The sequence below is a fragment of the Mesitornis unicolor genome, unplaced genomic scaffold (assembly GCF_000695765.1).
Source record: "Mesitornis unicolor isolate BGI_N332 unplaced genomic scaffold, ASM69576v1 scaffold6918, whole genome shotgun sequence".
Taxonomy (NCBI): Eukaryota; Metazoa; Chordata; class Aves; order Mesitornithiformes; family Mesitornithidae; genus Mesitornis; species Mesitornis unicolor.
Window position 1 is genome coordinate 47338 of NW_010203784.1, and position 20417 is coordinate 67754.

The 20417-nt window shown below is 40.3% G+C and overlaps 1 protein-coding gene across 1 annotated transcript in view; it reads right to left on the reverse strand.

Moving 5' to 3' along the window:
- The window catches only part of CNTN4 (contactin 4), a gene marked incomplete at its 5' end in the record, with an annotated part of 64186 nt that overhangs the window by 17744 nt on the left and 26025 nt on the right, over positions 1 to 20417 (reverse strand). The window lies entirely within an intron of this gene.

The following is a 20417-nucleotide window of genomic DNA, read 5'->3' on the forward strand; positions in this document are numbered from 1 at the left end:
TTGCAGCATATTGCAGAGAATGTGGTGAATTTCTGACTGATTTAATGTATTAGATTTGTATTACGAGAGATTTTAACAGAGTTTTCTGGCTGGCTTTCAGTCTGCTCGAAGAACCAGAGCTAGGCAGCACTCCCCATCTGTACCAAGGCTGTAATTGCTGCTATAGGGAACCTGTCATTAGCTGTTAGTGCCACCTGCGTTTTCCCTCTCATTTCAGGAAGCCATGATGCATTTCCGAGCTGCAAAGCAGCAGGCTGCCGACATCGCGGGTACAGTCTGAGGATAACAATTATCCAATCTGAAAAGAAACCATCCCACCCTGATTCTCTATTGACTGGGTGTCCATTAGGAGGGATTACTTGTTTAGGATAAACAGCTTTGCATCACTGCACTTGCTACTTGTAGCTCATGCAGTGCTATGTTGCATCGTATTGATCCGGAGGACGTGACACAGAGCGACACGATCCACAGTGGCACGACATAAGTGACATAAAATGAATCGGAGACTGACAGGGAGAGATAATGCATTTTAAATAAATAAAATAGGTCAGTCCAGAGCACGCAGATATCTTCTGAATGATACAAAAGGCCCAGGGCAAAGCAAGAAGTGATGTCACATATATTGTGCCCATCAGCAAAATTTTAACTGACCAGAGGGGTTTTTTCCACCTAGAGATAGGCAGCCCTGTGTGTGTTGAATGGCTGCGTGGCATCCCATTTCCAAACGTGCTCCTTTCCAGTTTGGCTCAGATGTGGAGGCTGCGTGCTCCGCTCTGCAGGGAAGGGATTCGGCCATGCTAATAACCACAGTGCCATTCAGTTAAGGCTATCAAAGTGCTTAGTAAACAACGAGATATGCTTCGCCAGCCTTGGCTGCTGAAGGAATAGAGTATTTTACTGTTAAAAAAAGATTGAACTGTGACGCTCTCCAGACATACAGCTCCTGTTTTTGGCCTCAAGTCAGCAGAGCTGAGTATCTCAGAGACAGTCAACAAAGAGATAATGCCAGCATTTCTAATGCTGGTTTCTGAAACCTGTGCATCTAACGCCTAAATGCTTATTTAGATACCTATCCTGGCATAGAGGAGGACATCACAGGAGAACAAAGAGAAGGGAATACTCAGGTTTTGACATATTTATCCAGGGTAAAAAACCTGAAGAAATCTGAACTTCCCCCTCAAAACTTAACAGTGCCTCCAGACTGTTACACTTAAAAGAGAAATATTTCAACATTTTGCAAGGGCTTATGCCTGCCTTTCTTCTTCCAGCCTTGCCTATTTTACTTCATTCAAGATTTGTTTGCACTTTCATGCTGCTAGGTTTGGTTAACGGAAACCCATGGAAATTTTGTAAAAGATCCTCCACTGAAGATCTGCAGCATATGTCCCTCTCCTCTTTACTCTTTTGCCTAAATAGGCAAAGTCTATTGTAAATATTCATGGCTTTGGAGGGGAAAGTATTGCAAAAGGACACAAGTCAGCTTGTGAAAACTGTGATTGCTGCTTACGGACAGAAGAAACATAGTCTGGTTCTTTAAATGGAAAAAAAGCCACAATGTTTGTTTTTGCTGGGGGATACCTACACTTGTCTTCAAGTACATGAGAAATATTAGTAACCCATCTATTATACTCAGAGGGCATGTCTGAGTTAAACAGCAGCAAGCTGCTTGGATGCGTAATGGCCAGAGCGGCTGCTGCAGAACACAGAGAGGAGGACATTTATTTCTGGCTGGACGAGAGGAAACCACACCGACCAAAGCCATTGCAGCATACAAGGCTCTGACACCGTGTCCTGTGACAGAGCATGCCAGGGCATCTGTTAGCTGTTTAACGAAAGCCAGTGTGGATGACAAGGTAATTTCAGGTTCAAGCATGAATGCTCAAGTGCAAGAGTTTATGTTCAATTACCAGATGCTTCAAACGAGCAGTTAAGACAAAGGCAAACGATGCCAAGCACACACGGCTGCAGCCAATGCAAGAGAAAACAGAGCGCTGCTTCTCCTTGGGCTGAATTTCCATTCATGCTGCTCATATTTCTTATGCGGACCTAGGCAGATAAGCAGTAGTTTCAAGTTTGATTAACAATTTAATTACTTAATTCTTTTAAACAGCCACTCGTGTTACAGTGTTAGAGATCCACCTACTTTCTTTTACCTATCTGTATAAAGCATTTAGTGTACATGATTTTAAAATAGGTTTTTCTTGTAGATAAACTGTAACTCAACTGTTCGGGACTCACTTTTTCTCTTTCTGGAATATCAGCATGTTTACTGTTTTCATTATGTTTTCTTATAAGAGGGAGTTAATAAATGCATTGCAGATCAATGTCCTCTACTTGCAATGACATTTTACATTATCGTATTGATTTCAAGGCAAATCACGTCAGGAGATAATAAAAATCAATCTTGGAAGTAGAACCATGTTTTCTATGAGCAACTGAAGAATCAAAGTCCAACACTGAAATACTCAAATGGGCTCTGATGTTTCTTTCTCTTCTGTTTGTGAATGAAACATTTATCCAAGACCATAAAGTCAAACACGTCTGAGCCTTGATGAGTGGTAAGCTTCTGGGGGCAGTTAGTGCTCTGCATGAGAGACACCAAAGAGAGGAAAATATGACCCTGAACTAGAGATTAATAACCAGTGAACAACTAAACATATAGTATGAATTAGCACAGCAAAGTACAGCTATCTTAATAGACTGCTTCAGTACTTTATGGGGTATGGCAAAAATTAAGATTAAAAAAGAAATGGGGAAAGGCCATGTATTTACAATATTTGGCCTTTACAATATCACAGACTTCAGCTGTGATGAGTCACATATATGCTTTGAGGAACAGGCATGTGGCTCTTTCTTATGCCAATATAACTCTTCTGTTCCATATAATCAGCTATTATATATGTGATCTTGCCAGACAAGTAGCTGATTTATAAGGCACATTTCTTAACACAAAATTTTGCAGCACTTACAGCATCCTCTTGTGTGTACTATGGTAGTTCAGCCTAAAAAATGTAATCTTATTAAAAGTGAAAGGGACACTATCAGTTTAGGAAAGGGAATTTAGGCTTGGGACTAAAGTAACTTTTCTGAATTTAGAAATACATGTGGTTAGTGATCTAGATCTTTCCATCTGATCAGGCAGCACCGATCTTTGGCAACGGAGGCAGTGATACATGGCCATGTATTTAACGGGGATTAGGGAAAGGAGAGGTGGAACATCTGGCCTTTCCTGGAAGAGCGCAGACTCTGATTCAGCAACACACTCGGCTGAGCTGGGTATTTAGGACGTGCTAAAATTGCTTTCCTGAAAGAGGATTCTTACCTTGCAGTTTACTTGGCTTAAATCTTGGCATACAAGTTATTAACATATTTCTTAAACTAGCATTGGAAAAGAGCTTCCCACAGATTGAAAACTCTCTGAACTTGCTGTAAGAGTCTCCCTCCCAGGAATTAATGCCTCCCACCTCCCAGCCAGGGACCAGGCAGTCAATCAAGGGATTGCATTTCTGCATACTCAAATATGCATTCTTTGTGTGGCTGAATAATAAATGAAGGTTAATTTCAATCTGAAAACACACTAAGAATGGAATTGCATCAAAGGATACTGGGGAGGGATGTGCCATTATGGCAAATTCAAAGACAAAATATATGAAAATATATCCACTCCACTGAGAGTACAGAGAGTGTTACTTAAATAACAAGAGGGCACAATACTTCATTTTAACCTCTATTTTACCTAGCGCAATGCAATCTTATCAAATCAAGCTCTCTCCATGCAATTGTGACAAAGAAAATCATATGTAATGGGATCTGGAAATGACAATCAAATCTGTCATTCATAGAAATGTGTACTTGCTCTTTACAGCAGCATGCAACAGTGCCTGATTACACTACAAAACCTAAACATCTTGTCTCTTTGCATTTCAGACTGAAATAAAAGCCACTTCACTACAGAGGTGCCTTAAATGAAATCAGTATATCTGACAAACGATTGAAACATTTGTGACACACTTTATAGATAACCCAGTGAATTCAAGGTGTTGCCTTTTGTGGGCTATTGATTGCAACTAGCTGATATCTGTCTTTTCAAGTATGGAATAATCTACTGTCATTGCAAAAATGATGGCCATCTTCCAGAGAAGGTTAATCAGATACAGCAGAAATCATAGCTAATCTATGATAAATTGCAAGTCGCTCAAGGATCAATCACTGCTCTCCTCGTAACACAAGCCACGGGTAATTGTGCAAATGTAATGCTGTGCAGTTTGCCGTGCAACCCATGTACACGGTGGCCAAACACATTTTGTCCCTTTGACCAGTTTAGCCTGCTGAAATGGTTGATTTATGGTGCTTTTAAATATGTTTTGAATAGTAATGATCATAAATAAAAACTTTTCAAAGAGAAGCAGAGCAGCAATAACATGATATGCAGGCATTCAAACTGCAAAATTATGAAGTGAATGGCACAGTCTTTGCATGTTTTTGATATGGTGTGTGTTTTACGTCCTTCCTATTCAAGTTCTATGTCTGTTACCTACACACTCCTCATCAGGACCAAGATGGTAAGGATTAGCTGACATGCAAGAATAAATCCCAAATTAAGAGTCATAAGGAACACATATCTCTTGAGCTGTCAAACTGACCGGATAGCATGGAAATCACTACCTGGACTTTCTGGTTTCCAAGTGAATGATCCATACCTTAACCATCCTTAACAGCTCCCCAAGCAAGTCTTGTATGTGTCATGAATGTCTTGGGATAAGCAAGTCTTGGCATACAGGTCATTTATAAAGCAGCCCAAGACGCATTCATCTTCCCAAACACCTGGTGAGAACACAGTGCATCACCATTTGTAAGGAGAGCTTGATGGGAGCACCTACTGAAACTGCTGAAAACAGGAAAAGCTTTTACTATGACATTAATAATAAGAAATTAGGCAAATTTAAGATTATTCTACTTCACAGTCAAGGTGTTTTAACTTGGTTAAAAAGAAACCTTTGCACTAAATGCCTATATCAATATATTTACCCGGAGTCAGTAAAACACACATGCACGCTGCAGCACAGGTATCTGTAAAAATACCGTTTTATACAATAACACAATTTGCAGAAAGACACAGTACCTCTTGATTCTCAAAATTAAGACAATTATTACTTGGTCATCTGTGATACCTTATTATTATCATCAGATTACACTTGCTATAGAGCCATACACACACACACACACACACAGATGCAGAGGATGCCACAGTATCATTCTGCTGTGTAACCTAAAGGAAATTTATTTTCATTATTATATCCATGTGTGGCTGTGTACATTGAGGGATGTCTCTAACTTACTTCAGGCACTATCTTCTTTATGTTGGGATTTTGGCTATCATGTGCTGGAGTAAATAATACAAACCCGCAACTGCCCCTAAGCTTTATTATAAAGCAAACCAAAGGGAAGCACCTCCTTTTGCTTTTATTTGGTCAAATGTCAAGGTCTACTGCAGTCACTTTTGTATCTGGTTTTAAGGGTTTTTTTTGTTTCTCCTTTGCCTGAGAATTTCAATTTGCTGCAGAATAGGAGCAGCACTGTATCTAAGATTTTACTTCTGTGAGACAAGGCTAAAGATTCTTGCTGCAATTAAAATGGAATTTAGCACTTTTTTGGATGTTGTGCAAACCCTATTGCCTGGCCCCTGTAGGACCTGTGTTATGGACAGTGACTGGAGAGACTTCTAAAAAGCCAGCACGTAGAAACATAACTTAGGTATCAGAATTGATAGTTATATTTGAAACTGCGAGCCCTATGCTGCACATCAGTGGAATATACTGAATGTTTCCATTGCTAACTTGGTTTGGTCAATGTCTCCCGAGGGACCATCCTGCATGGATGGAGGAAACTCTTACATCCACAAAAGAACAAGAGAGTTTGTCCTTGCTAAATGATTTTCATCGATTTACTCTGACTGTGACTTTCCTGGTTACGGAGGCAGAGAACTGAGACCTATTGAATGTATGGTCATCATTAGATTAAAAAAGCACTGAGGACTATTCCAAAGTCAAACTTCTGCCACTAAGCAGTTTCACCACTTCTCAACCCTACTTTTAAAATACAAACCCATTCCACTTCAGTGGGTTCTCGGCTGCTTCCTTATGTCTTAACCCTCAGGTTTGGTGGGTCTGTGCTGCTGAGCTCTAATGAGCAATCATGACTTACTCCCTTACTCTAACCTTCCTCACTTCTAATGTACAGTTCCTTTTTGCTCTTCTTCCCTTCACTTCTTAGCAGATTAAAAAAAAAAATGTCTTGACAGAAAGCAGGCTATCAAGTCAGTAATTTTACTAGGTACCAAATATATTTGTTTATCAAGGAGTTTGAGTCTCCATTAGAACATGAAACTCAATATAAAGACACAAGAACAACGTAGAGAGTTTCCCACTGGAACTCATGGCTGTCTCTCAATACAAAAAATGACCACCTCCATTTTCTCCACTATCTCCTGCTGTTATTACAATGGCTTATCTGCTGGGTAGGTTACTGCATCGATCCTGTGAAAGCCTTCAACCAAAGTATTACTCTAAAGCAGCATCTGCTCCTACTATTTTATAATTAGAATATAATTAGTAGAAGCTCTTGCAAATAGCTCCCATAGAGAAATGACTCTACCACACAAAAGAAAGTTCTAAAATTCCCAAGCTATTTACAATCTACGCTAAAAAGAAATATGGACATTTCTCTAGTGACTCAGGAAATGACATCCAGACAACAAGACATAATTAAGAGGCTGCAATGCAGTGGGCAGGATGAGACATGCCAATCTGCAGGCAGGTAGAGAATCAATTATGCAAGTAACTTCTTAAAATTTATTTTCACTTTCAAAAAAATCCTGTTAGGTCAGCTCAAAAGGTCAACCTCAAATAATAAAGTCAAACTTTTAAACAAACTAAACACTTAGAAAAAATTATTGCTGTTACAGGTAACATCCAGTTCTCTTCTATTTAAAATGATGTAAAACCAAAATTGAAGTAACTTTAAATAAAATGCTAGTTCAAATATAAAACGGATGCCTCTGGTTAATGATAACACTGAATTCTTACTCAAGTCGTGCATATAAATAACAGAAATATTTAAGCCTATTCAAGCCAATTTGTGGAAAATACAAATTCCAAAAAGTACCTGCAAGTTGAAGTCAAATTAAGAAAGCACAACACCACTTCTAAAAACTCAGTTACAAACCTCAGGAATTTACATGTATCCAAAGAACTGAGTCAGGCAACAGGAAGACAGGAAAAGCAAGAGAAAGGGGGTAATTTCAGCTCTTTTTAAATGTATTTGCAGAGGGAGTGTGTCCAGGCCCGCAGGCTTGCACATGGCTCCTGCTAGGGGCAGCACAGCAGGGCAGCCAGCCTCTAAAACACCAGTTTGAATGTTTAGACTTTGAAACCGAACCAAATGTGAACAATTAAGCTTAACAGAGTTCCATCAAAAAGAAAATTAGATAAGCAAAAGAGGAGGAAGAGTTCAGAGTGAAGAGCAAGGCTGCTCTGTGGGGTGAAGGCCAGCACGGGCACAGGCCTCAGAGGGAATAAAACAAGCCCTCCTTACTTTCCGTGTGACCTTCAGCAAGTCATTAAAAGTCTCTGCTGCCTTATTTGCCCAGTCTATAAAATGGAAATAAGACCTCCATTATAAACTGTTTTGTCTTCCTATACCACTGTGCACAGCAGGTTTTTTTTAAGATTAACTTTTTCTTGAAACCCCACTGAGACTTCCATGCTACTGCAGGCAAGACTGCAGCCCAAACACCTACTTCCTAACAGATCAAGTGACAGTAAGAACAGAACCACAAAACAAACCTTTCTAGGTTTTTCTAGTACACAAAAGTCTAATTTGTTTCTTGGTGGAGGTGAAATTGTCTCTCAGTGTCCTGTGCTCTCTTGCAAGGAAGTGACTCGTGTCTCCATGTTCCAATTAATTAGTGACACAGCGAGAAGACAAATCCTTCTTCTGAGGGACTTGCTACTGTTTTGCTCTGTCGTTGGCCAAGCCCCAGTACTGATGTTACAGGAAGGGGCAGGACGGAGGCACGATCTCATGTGAAATGAAAATAACAACCTGCAAGACCATCCCGTCATTATAACTTGCTTAAAATCCCCAGCTCCCAGTCAGCTGAATAAATATTCAACACAAAGCATCTTTTCAGTGTCCGTGACATTTCTCTCATTACATGGCATTTTACTTCAAATTAGTCACAAGTCACTTTGAAACAAGACTCAAGCTCTAACCTGCAAAGACACACACAGAGGAGGAACAAATAGTGCATCAGTGCTACCATCTCTACTTTCAGCCTGGTTTCAGTGATGGATGAGTTTGGCCCCAAGCACATAGCTTTGCTAGGGCTTCACCCATGGTCTACAACATTTCTCCTTGACACTTCCACTCATGGCTGTCTGTTGCAGGAAATGATGTTCATTTTCAACTGCACCGAACAGTTTAGCTACCAGGACTAATGGATTCAGGCTTGGATTTTTACGGAGGCTTTCTACTGTGCTTTTAGACACAAAAGGAAATGAAATTATCACTGGTGAAATACTGCTGACTTTCTAAATAAACTCTAATAAAGATTATTCTTGGGATATATTCACAATGTAGCTAAAAGAAAACACAGCACTAAAACCTACAACTTTGATCACTAGTTCTTCACAATACACTTAAAAACTTCAAACATAATGAAAGCAAAATTCATATTCCAAATGTGTGTGTGACAGAGAGAGACAGAGAAAACCAACCCAAGCTGTGGTGAGTCAATTTGGTGACAAAACTTTCTTCTATTTCGGAGTCAACCTACTTTTGAGTAATGAACATTCGTATTCATGTTGTATTCCCAAACGACTGGCTTGAGCATGTGATACAGCACACTTAGAACTTAACCTATTCTGTTGGTGACTGATACTAAATTCTCTCTGCCATCACAATTTTGGGATTAAGACAAGAGACTCTAGTCTCCATACTAACTTTAATGGGACTGCTTATAATCATACCTGAGTTGCATTAGAAGAGAGGAAAATCAGGTCCCAGGAGTCCCCAGTATTGCAAGCACCACCCCATCATCATTCAACAGAGCTTTAATCACAGAATCACAGAATCTCAGGAGTTGGAAGGGACCTCAAAAGCTCATCCAGTCCAACCCCTGCCAGAGCAGGATCACCCAGACCAGGTCACACAGGAACACGTCCAGGCGGGTTTTGAATGTCTGCAGAGAAGGAGACTCCACAACCTCTCTGGGCAGCCTGTTCAGTGCTCTGTCACCCTTACAGTAAAAACGTTTTTCCTCATGTTCAGGTTGAACCTCCTGTGCTCCAGCTTGCACCCATTGCCCCTTGTCCTGTCATTGGCTGTCACTGAGCAGAGCCTGGCTCTTTCCTCCTGACACTCGCCCTTTACAAATTTATAAACATGAATGAGGTCTCCCCTCAGTCTCCTCTGCTCCAAGCTAAAGAGACCCAGCTCCCTCAGCCGCTCCTCATAAGGGAGATGCTCCACTCCCTCCATCATCTTTGTGGCTCTGCACTGGACTCTTTCCAGCAATTCCTGTCCTTCTTGAACTGAGGGGCCCAGAACTGAACATCATATTCCAAATGCGGTCTCACCAGGGCAGAGTAGAGGGGAAGGAGAACCTCTCTGACCTACAACCACAGCCCTTCTGATACACCCCAGGATGCCATTGGCCTTCTTGGCCGCAAGGGCACATTGCTGGCTCATGGTCATCCTGCTGTCCTCCAACATCCCCAGGTCCTTTTCTGCCTTTAGTTCCTCTGATGCCTCTTTAGTTCCTCTGATGTGTCAAAGCCCATCACTCCTAGTGCTTGCTTATCCATGTGCCACTTGGCTATTATTATCTGATAAGCAACTTTGAGTAACCTGTTTGCAATCCAGCTAGACTCAGAGACAAAAAGTCACAAAAGCTCAAAACCTGAAAAGTTTGGTGCTGCTAAGCTGCTTCCAAAAATGCTTCTGAGAAAATACACAAAAGGACTGATATTTCCCCAAGTAATGTCCCAGATTCTTTTCTTCAACAGTCTTACACTTTTTCCTCCTACGACAGAAAATGTGCTCTCTAAACACTTCCTCTGTATCTTTGATGTTAAAAACACAGCCTTCAGGCCAGTCTGTTCTTAGTCACTATTTTCAAGGATATAAAGTTCTTAGGATAAGAGTCATTATCACTTTCCCACTTTATTCTCCCACATGGTTTCCTTCATCTTAACCTGAAACGGAGACGGGCACTCACTTTCTCAGTGCATGTCATGTTTAGGTCATTATCTCCCCTATCCCTAACCGCACAGACTGAATTACATTGGTAGAGAGAGAAGCGGCTCTAGGGAGACCTGCTCCCATCTTCCACAACAGGACCATATGATCCAATGAGCTCAGTTTTCTCTGTTGTACTGTTTTCTCTTAGAGTATGGCCTTAATTTACCCAAGATTTGTGGGATTTCCATGAAACTCACGTCTGAAAGTTCATCCCAATGTATGCTTTGCAAAAGGTTTGGAAAAAGACAAACTGTATCCTCTTTTGGGATGAACATTATAATGTTAGTATGAATTCATAACGTTAGTAGACTTGCAATGCAAGATCTTCCTGAGCAAAGAAGAGATTTGGGATTACATCCCACAGCAGTACAACTGTCACGTTTTGATCTGTAGAAACCAAAATAGTTCCATGAAGCCAAAAGGTCAAGGAGACAGATCTTCCACCACCACAAACCCCTGGTAACTCCACTAAGACACACAAAGCTGCAGGAGCTGAGATATGGTCCCTTATATCCAAGCCCAGCTGGACTCCTTTCTTCTTAAGTAGTCTGCAGGTGTGCAGAGCCAGCAGCATGACCTGTTAACCACCAGAGCCACTGGCACGAGCAAGGTCAATCAGCTCAGCTACCTCCACCTGACTACCTCTCTTGAGCAGACTTGTGGCTAGCTATGCCTCGTTCATCAAGTTGTACCATGCTGGCTCATCCTGCAGACCTCAGCTTTTCCTGCTCCTCCTAGTAGCTCTTCTCCAAAGGCTAAATTAAACCTCTGCAACAGCTGGGGAAATGGGTGGAAAGCATTAAGTTGAACACATTCCTTTTCTTATGAATTAGTAATTGTCCTGGTCTGATGGTAATTTCCAGTTAACAGGCTCTGGCTAGTCTTCTTATGAAATGAATTATTGGATAAAACAGTTTATTGCTTAAGTTTTATATACACTCACACACACACGCACACACACAAATACACTACATTTATTTTGATTAAAATATCTATCAGAGGTTCTTGATCTATGGTTTCATTTTAACTATGTTAGGTTTTCACTTGTATTCAAAAAAAGAAAATTATTTTAACCTTTCTGAAATAGATCATGTTAAAATAAATGGAAGCAAGTTGATGAAAACTGTTAATTAACCTGCTTTTGTCTCATTAAGAGTCTGTGTTTAACCTACAGGTCATCTCCTCTTTCAGCTGATGTATGGATTTGATCTTCAATGATGAGCTAAACAACCCAATCTTCTATTGATGACTGAGAACTCCCGAACCTCTTGCTTTTACAGGAGAGGACAAGAAAATTCCTAAAATGAAAACACTGAGCTTTTTAAGGAATTACAGTAAATCTTTTCTAATGGCAGGAGAGGTTGCAACAATGCTGACCCCTGCAATACATTGTAGGCTTAAGATAAAAATACAGAACAAAAATATGATTTTTTTTTTCCCCTACAGGGCATACAGACATAATGGTTGAACTTTTCTTAAAAAAGTATTTTTTTACACATAATGTTCTGAATCAGGTATATTTCTAAGCATCAGTCACTTGCTCTTGTCTTGACTTCCTTATTTACCTATTTACCCTATCAGTTTTAAGACCCCTGATGTACCTGAAGGTTTGCTGGGGGCTGGAGGCACACAGAAGAGAAAGTTGTGAGGATGGAAATGGGGGGAAGAATCTGCTGCACTTACCATTATCTAGAGCAGGTATTTCACACCAACTGACACTCTCTACATCAGAGTCAGATAGGCAAAGTACCTGGAGAAGCTGCTCTGCAAGAGGCGATATATTTCTGCTTTTAAAAATATAACTCTAATAATGTTAGAGATACGTCCAAAGTTGGTAAGAGAGATAGGCTGGAGATGTATGCTTTTTAATATCAAGCTCTTCACCAAGACAACTTTTATCATGTTAATGGCTAAATCACAGTGATTGTAAAACAGCCAAAATGAGGCAATTAGTAAGGCCTGTGACAGCCGCAGAAAACAAAACGCACAAGGTTTTCAGTGCAAGCCAGATGGATATCTTCAATATATTTCTTATTGTCTGCTTGTGGTAATATGTTCAATTAAACTAAATCAGTACTACAGAAGACCCTTTGAATTGCCTGAAAAAATTAATTGTCTGCTGCAAATTTAATGAAGCTTAACAGTTGTATTATGTTTACAAGTTTTATTTGTTATGATCCATAAATGTTTACAAGAAAAAAGCCTAACTTACTTCATTCAAGTAGCCCTAAGAGCAAACCACTGGTATTTTACAGCTTATTTCATTTACATGTTTCTTTGCCATTTACCGTTTTTGTCCTTAGCAGTTGACCTAATTCTTTTCTCTCCCAAATAAGAAACTGACAGCTCTCGCAGCACTGTTCATTCACAAGTTGTGAGTCAGGTCTCACTCAGCAGTCTGACCACAAACTTGTGTTACACCATGTTCCCATAGGGGCTGCTGGAAATGCCTAGCAATGGGATGGTCCCTCTGGCACTTGCTATGACCCTCAGCAATGTTCCAGCCAGGTCACCCACCTTCCCCAGCACAATGTGGTTTATAGTCCATGGCTGTTGTGTTCAACAAGTTCACATGAAGGAAATCAAAAGTAAAAAGCCTGTTTGAGCAGACCTGAGGAGAAGGGGTTTTGGGGAAGGTTCAATGGCAGATGAGGCATCTGCTTCTCATTTCACCACTTCTGTAATCTCAGAATCTACAACCTTTTTGCTTCAATTAACTGTCAGAAAAATGGAAATGCTCATATGATAACACAGCTATTTCCCCTTCCCTGGGGTGCTTTGGGGCTGACCTGGTTTTTCTGATGACCTCAGGTTCTCACCTGTCCAGAGCTGGAAGAAAACGACAAATGTTTACCAGACTCAGGGAAGATGCTCCTGCCTGCTGTGAAAGGCCAGCTCCTTACAGCTGCAGAAGGAAATTTGGATAGGAATCATATAACAACATTGACTGTGGTTTGCAGTTGGAAATAAACACTGAAATTGCCTGAAACTGTAAAATACTTGATTAAACCTTGTGTTTGAAGCGCCAGATGGAGAAGAGCTCCTTAAAAGCTGTGAGGACCCTGAGGTATTGACTGGATACCAGCCCCATCACCAGCTTCTACTTGAAGTTTTTCCACCCAGGGTTCATTTAGGAGATCCAGCAAAGTGCAGTCTGAAGCCTTGGGGCTACCATGGTTGAGGGGAGGGAGGAGTAGATGTGGCAGACACACAGCTCTCTCATTTATAATTGTGCCTTTCATGCACTGCCTTGGGTCGTAATTCTACTTAAGACTTAGCAAAAGACCCTTAATTGTGTCCTAGAAATAATTGGTGTTGGTGGAAATAGTCCAATTAGTGTTGAATACATTCCTTTGCAATTTTATGGCCAAAGATTATTGCTTTAATTATCAATTGTTAAAATCAAGCATTTGCTACTGGTTGTGAGTTAGAAGCCAAGAAAATTTTTCAAACTTAGAAATAAGTTTTATTTCCTAAACATGAGAATACAGCAACATGTACTCATGAATAAATCAGTGCTTACATATCTTTGTGGTCCCCTCTAATTATTTTGCCTATAAAACTGATTGAGATATTCTGGAAAACAACAGTTTGTACTCTAAACTGAATTTTTCTCCCTGATTTTTTTTTAAATAATGTGTTAAGTCTGATAATGAATATTCATTCATGTCTGGGCTACATATAAAAACGGTGTCCAGTAACTACTAAAACAACCTTTAACAATAATAAAACTTCTTTTGACTTTTCCTGAGTTCTGAGCCTTTGGTAAGTGTAGAATACCTTGGCTTTGAGACCAGCTGAACACACACCTTGTGTGCTATCCAGCATGATTATAAAAAGCCCATAAAACATGGACAGCCCTAAAGTACTGCTCTGAGATTATTACTTTAAACTCTGCCTCTCTTTCTTAAATTATATTTTGTGCTTTCAACACCAGGTGCCATTTAACCAGGTCCTTTCTTAAGGGCTGAGGCATAACCAACATGAATTTAAATTAGATTGAATTGAACTGTGAAGACAGAAAAATAAAGCCCTTGCACGACCACTGCTGGATCAAGACAGACCTCAGAAAGAGGGGATTTTCAGGTTTCAAAATGACTAACCGCTATACCCACAACATATGGACGCATGGTATGGAAATGCCTGCATTAGCTTTCTGGGACAGCTTCCATATGAGCAAAGCAGCAGCAACTCATCTGATGGGAAAAATCAGGGAGGTATAGAAAGGCTTTCTGGTAATGGGGGACAGTGCTTAAGTGGGTCAGCAGATTTAAATATCTGCTGCATTTTTCCCTTAGTTAATGTAAAAAACCCCAACATCTTAATGTATGGCTTTCCCTCTTGGGGAAAAATGTTAAGCCCCCACCCCAATTGATATCCCAGTTACTCAGAAGCAGTCAAGACACAGTTGAAAACAGCTGGTAAAATTCACGGAGCTGCAGTTATTTCTATTCACTGATTAAAACAAACAAACAAACAAAGGACACTCAAGAAATACACACACTCCTTGCTGAAATATCAGCATTTCAAACAAATGCAAAAAAACCCCATTACACAGTTCCTCTGCAGCCAGATCTGTTCAGAGTCCACCCCAACAAGAAAAGACGTGTTGTCAGTGCACCCAACACCTCTGCAGAGGAAGGTAGCTACATTTCACAAAAGTGATGCATATTTTTGTTGAAGAGAAAATCAGGTTTATTCAACACCACCTTTCTTATTGATGGAGTCAGTAATGGCACTGCTGGAGAACCAGCTCAGCTGTAGGCAAGTCTAGCACCTGCTGACCTCCGCAGTGCACGTGGCCATAGTGTTAGATTTGAGGCTGGCACTGAAGCCAAAGCAGATACTAAAGAACACTCAGCAATACCAGCTCTGCTATGCAGAATCAGTGTCTGTGATAATGGAAATAAATTGTTTGCAAGTATCAAACAAGATATAAATAGACACATACAATATCCTAATGGTGGAGATGATTTTGTAAGGTACACACAAGTGTGTTCTAAAACTCGTATGACAGCACTCTAGATATTCACTCTGGATTCAGTTTATCTATGAATATCCAACAAATATAATCTAAAGTGTGATAACATGTAAACATTTCCAAAAGAATAAAGTAATTCTCTGAAAATCCATGAGGTACCATTCAGACTGTATGGTTTTCCATGTTTTTTGATCTTTCTATGTCCTGAGTTTTATTTTTTAGACCACTATAATGTAAAATCGGGATTAATTTCAAAGTCTGCCTGGACCCTTAAGTTTATAAACAAATAATACCTTTTTTTTTTTCAAATAGAACTGAAGGCATTATACCAAGTTGTCTTTAACACAATTATAATGAGGGTTACAATGAGGTCTTCAAAGGTAAAAAGAACTACAAGTGATTGAAACTCCCTCCCTGTGAAATTCAATAGCCAGTGTTTGATGATGAGCACTGCTGGTGCCGCTCAGCTGCAGAAGGCTGATGGGTACGAAGGTATCAAAGTCACCTCAGCCCAACCAAAGAACATTATGCACCAATAGAAAAGGAGGCATAAGCAATTCTGTTTGATTGCAGGTGTGCTCGTTAGCACTCACCAGCTTACTGTATTATGTGGAAATTAAACCACAGATGACCTGAAGAAAGCCTGCACCATGCATTATGAGCCACTCTCAAAACAAAACTTCTGAAACATGCAATAGTGGACAGATGGTCAGTCGTTAGAGAGAGGTGTCTCTCCACTTGGGCACACCTGTGGAGCCGGAGAACTGAACTATTTTCAGTTCTTTATGGGCAGCATAATATTTATAATGGCTGAAGATGAAAACATGATTCCTTATCTACTAAACCAATCCATAGTAGTGTAAATCCACTCTAGCTCCATGCATATGAGGCAAGCATAACACATTTTCCAAAGGACGTAGCTCAATACTATTCAAGTGATGTCAAAACTGAGACATCCATGGATGGCAAGATGGGCTAGGAAGGTCACCACATCCCACCAACACTGTTTTTACAGAGCATGAAGGCTGTGTCCACGCTGATCAGCACAGCACTGAACTATGAGCCCAGCTACTTTTAAAGGACTAGAATAACACAATAGAAGTTGCAGGTTTAAATAACATTTGAACTCTCTGAAAAGATACTCGATAATGGACCAGAATTTACAGTATTTAATCATTTCAATTTTCAATGCAATACACCAATTCAACATTCACACAAAAGAATAGGCTTGGCATGGAAAATATGCAATTTTATAGAAAATAATTTGGATCACTGTGCTGGACAAAAATCAAGACTATCAGTCTATTCAAGCATGAGGAAAAAATAACCTACTGACATTATCTTTGTAATCTTTTTCTGCTAAAGTGCTATGGATACCAGCTAACAAAAGTTCTCTTGCTTTTATTGCCCTGAGCCCTCCCATAGCAGTCCAAACGAGACAAGCTAATGGCATTCAGAAAATGTTAAAGGTGCATCATAATGAAACAGGCAAATAAAGTCATCGGAACTTGCCCTTGTCAGAGATGCAACAACGTGCTTGGAATCGCTGTACTTCCGGACAAGAGCAGAAAGGCATAGACTCTACCAAGCATTCACATACTCCTCCTGGCCATTAAACCATAGAGATAAGGGGACTGGAAAGGACTGGATCATCCTGGTCTGCTATCAAAGGCAGCTGGATAATAAACGGTGTGTAAAGCCATTTTGAAACCCTAGACCATTTCCACCACAGGACAGCCCCTGCAGTCACTGCTCTGTGGCCAGTTCCACAAGCTGCAGCAGCCCCACTCACTTCTGCAACCACTCATCTAATCCATATATAAATACATACTTATATATATATAGATAGCTTTATAGCTCAGAACACAGCCAAAAGGAAAGCAGATGTTTGAGAAGCAGCCACATGTGTTTACGGTGGGTGCCACCATCCATTCATCTCCAACGTCACACAAGCAGAGCTGGCCACAGGCTTATCAAGATATTTAGTGTGTCTGCTGGGAAACAAGCTGCACGACAAGGATTTTCTCAGCCTGGGAAAGAAACAGTGCTGATATGCTACTGTCATCTGCATCCCTGCCATTAGCTTGTTTTTGCTGCTTCTTCCATACCTAATGCTGCCTGAGAAACTTCATTTGGCTCTGTCTTAGTCATCGCACAATCTGGGACATCAGCACCAGGAGCTTCTCCTCGCTCTTCCTTATTCAGAGCTTTTATTGTAACATCTTGAAATTAAGTTTCCTATTTCAGAGCTGCTGCTATATTTATATCACTGCATTAAATAAAGTCATATTGTACAGTCTATGCTTGTTTACACTATTTGTCATTTAATCCCCCGGTACTGAGAAATTCTGTAGTTTTTCTGTGTTGTAAGAATTGAACATTTAGCCTCAAGCACAGGAAAAATGGGGAAAAAAAAAATGGGAAATTAATACTTATATACTACATGTAAACACATGCCAAGTTTTACATAGATCTGAACACTGTCTGCGGGATTCTTCTCTATCCTTACAAATCCAACCCTGATTTTTAATTTAAAGGTCAAACCATACATGCAAGTTTGCAAGACTTCAGGTCTCAGAGGCCAGAGCAGTTCTCATTTAGCACCAACCAACAGAACAAACCCAAACCACAGTCTCACCAGTTCGGAAAACCACCGAGGTTCACCAGTTCTGACAACAGCATGTTAATACACAGCCCTATGGGCACCCATCAGAATTTCATATTTTTTAAGCTGTCTACTCATGCATAATATGAATATTTATTCATCCTTCTCTGGTTGTTTGCCAGAGATTTATTTTAAGCTCCTTGGTTCTGGTGTAACAGATATTTTCCTCCTCCTCCCATGCTTGCCCGCACTGTCTTTGACACTGTCAGCATCTGTCCCTGAGAGAGAAAGAAAATTTAAAACAAAAAAAAAAGAGAACCTGCAATATTAATGGAAGAACACAGGAAGGTTAGAAAAAATGTCTTTCAACCTTCATGGTTTTTTACTCAATGACATAAGATGAGGTAGAAAAGAATATAAGCATATCTTAAGGTCAAAAAACTCATCAGCTGATAAATTAGTCTTTTTGTGCACCGCAAAACTGAGTTAAAATAAGGAATTGTCATATTTCCATCAAAACTTGCTGGTGTTTTACTTAGGGAAGGAGACTCAAGCATTTCAGTATAAAATACAGTATTTTACACAGTTCATTTGCAGTTCAGAATAGTTTCTGTTCTTTTATACTTTTTATGGGATAGACTCAGAAATTGCATTTCTCAGTTTGCTGTTAATATCCACATCTTGGGCTTAAGAGTTTATTCTCTGCTTCATGCACATGTGTCGCTCCCATTAATGCTAATGGAATCGAGTTAAAACAGAGCACTGAGGGAGAAAAAAGTACCCGCTAATCCTTCATAACCTTACCACGACGAAAAGTGATTTGTAAACCATGTGAACCCAAGGATCAGGTACAATAGCTGCTGACTGCTGTGCTCGGCATTATGGGCTGTTCCTTGGGTACCGCGAGGAAGAAAGGCAAAGCTATGACTTACACAAGCGTGACTCTTCAATAACAGAAATGAAACACAGTCCCATTTTCAACGTTTGGCTATTTTACAGTGGTACAAGAGGTCTCAGAACTGCAGACCCCCATCCCACCCCCTCAGTGCCTTGAAGCACTCTGAAAGCCAGGATGGCCTCAGCTGTGGCCAGCCTGGAGATGAAAAGCCGGTGCCACCCTCCTGCAGTCCTCGCGGAGTCCAGGGACGGATGTTTGGGCTGTGTTTACCATTTTGCTCCCCAGTTTTGCTCCAGGGCAGGCAGTAGCTGACCAACCCTTTTAATAACAGACAAGGTCTTTTTGATGTTCCTTTTCCCTGAGCACTGCTTTCTTAGCTATTTGCTGTGGGTGTCTCCTTAGGACAACCCAGATTGAGAAAAGGCAACGTCAGCTCATACAGAGATCTAATGCTGATCTTCACTTGTCTCTAATTTTGTTTGCAGGGATAGATGTGTCTATGTTCCCCTACACTGTTCCTTTTCATAGAATCATTTGGTTGGAAAAGACCTTCAAGATCATTGAGTCCAACCACAACCTGTCCACTACTAAACCATGTCTCTCAGCACCTCATCTCCCCATCTTCTAAACACAATAAATACTTGTAGAAGGTATGATGGGCTACCACAGCCCTTCACCCCAGGGCTGTGCTGTCAGCCCCCTGGAGGAAGGGAAGCAGAGAGGTCAAATGCTAAGAAGCACAGCCCCAGAAGCACCCCATCTCACTATAAATGCCTGACTGGGTAGCTAAGGGAGATGCAAACATTTTGAACTGAGAAAAATCTGCTGCTGTACCAGTTGCCAGCAGTTTGTAACTAAAACAGGGGCTCACCAGCTTTATCAGCACTTGCCTGATGCAGACATTACCTCCTGAAATGTGCTCTGACTATAAAAACCACGGATTAAAACTTGCATTGAAACATTTTAAAGCATTCCCTATATACCATAAAAATAAGTGATGGGGAGAGCCTCTAACTGAACACTATCCATCAATGTCAATATAAGGGAGAATTAAACCTGACAGCATTAGAGCTTTGTGATTGATTTATTGCTTTGTAATCAATCCTTCCTGATTTGTTATCCAATATAGGTTTTCCCCCAAACAAGAAGGGGATGGAAATGTAATAATCTATATATTTGTTGCCTATAATAATTCAGCAGACATTAGACTACTCAAAAGCAAGCCAAAAACTAAGATAGAGTCTCTCATCGTTTATCAAATTACTACTTTAAATACCATTGTCAGATGTCATAGCTTTTGCTTTTGAAAAAATATTTGACAGAAGAATTCTGAACACACATGAATAAACACTTGGAATTCCCGAGATGCAGAAATTCAGCCTTGAATAAGAAATAATGAAATTAAATCAGTTTGTGCATCTCTTAAAAAATTATGACATTGCATCACAAAGGTGAAACCTTTGCATCATTCTGCAACAAGGCAAGATGTATTAAGGAGTTCAGAAGGTTTTTGAAAAGATTATAGATGTTCAGAAATAACAAGAATAAATGAAGTTAAGCTAGGTAAGACACGTTATAAAGGACACCACCTAATCTCAACATGCTGAGGGCAACATTTCTCCACAGGAATG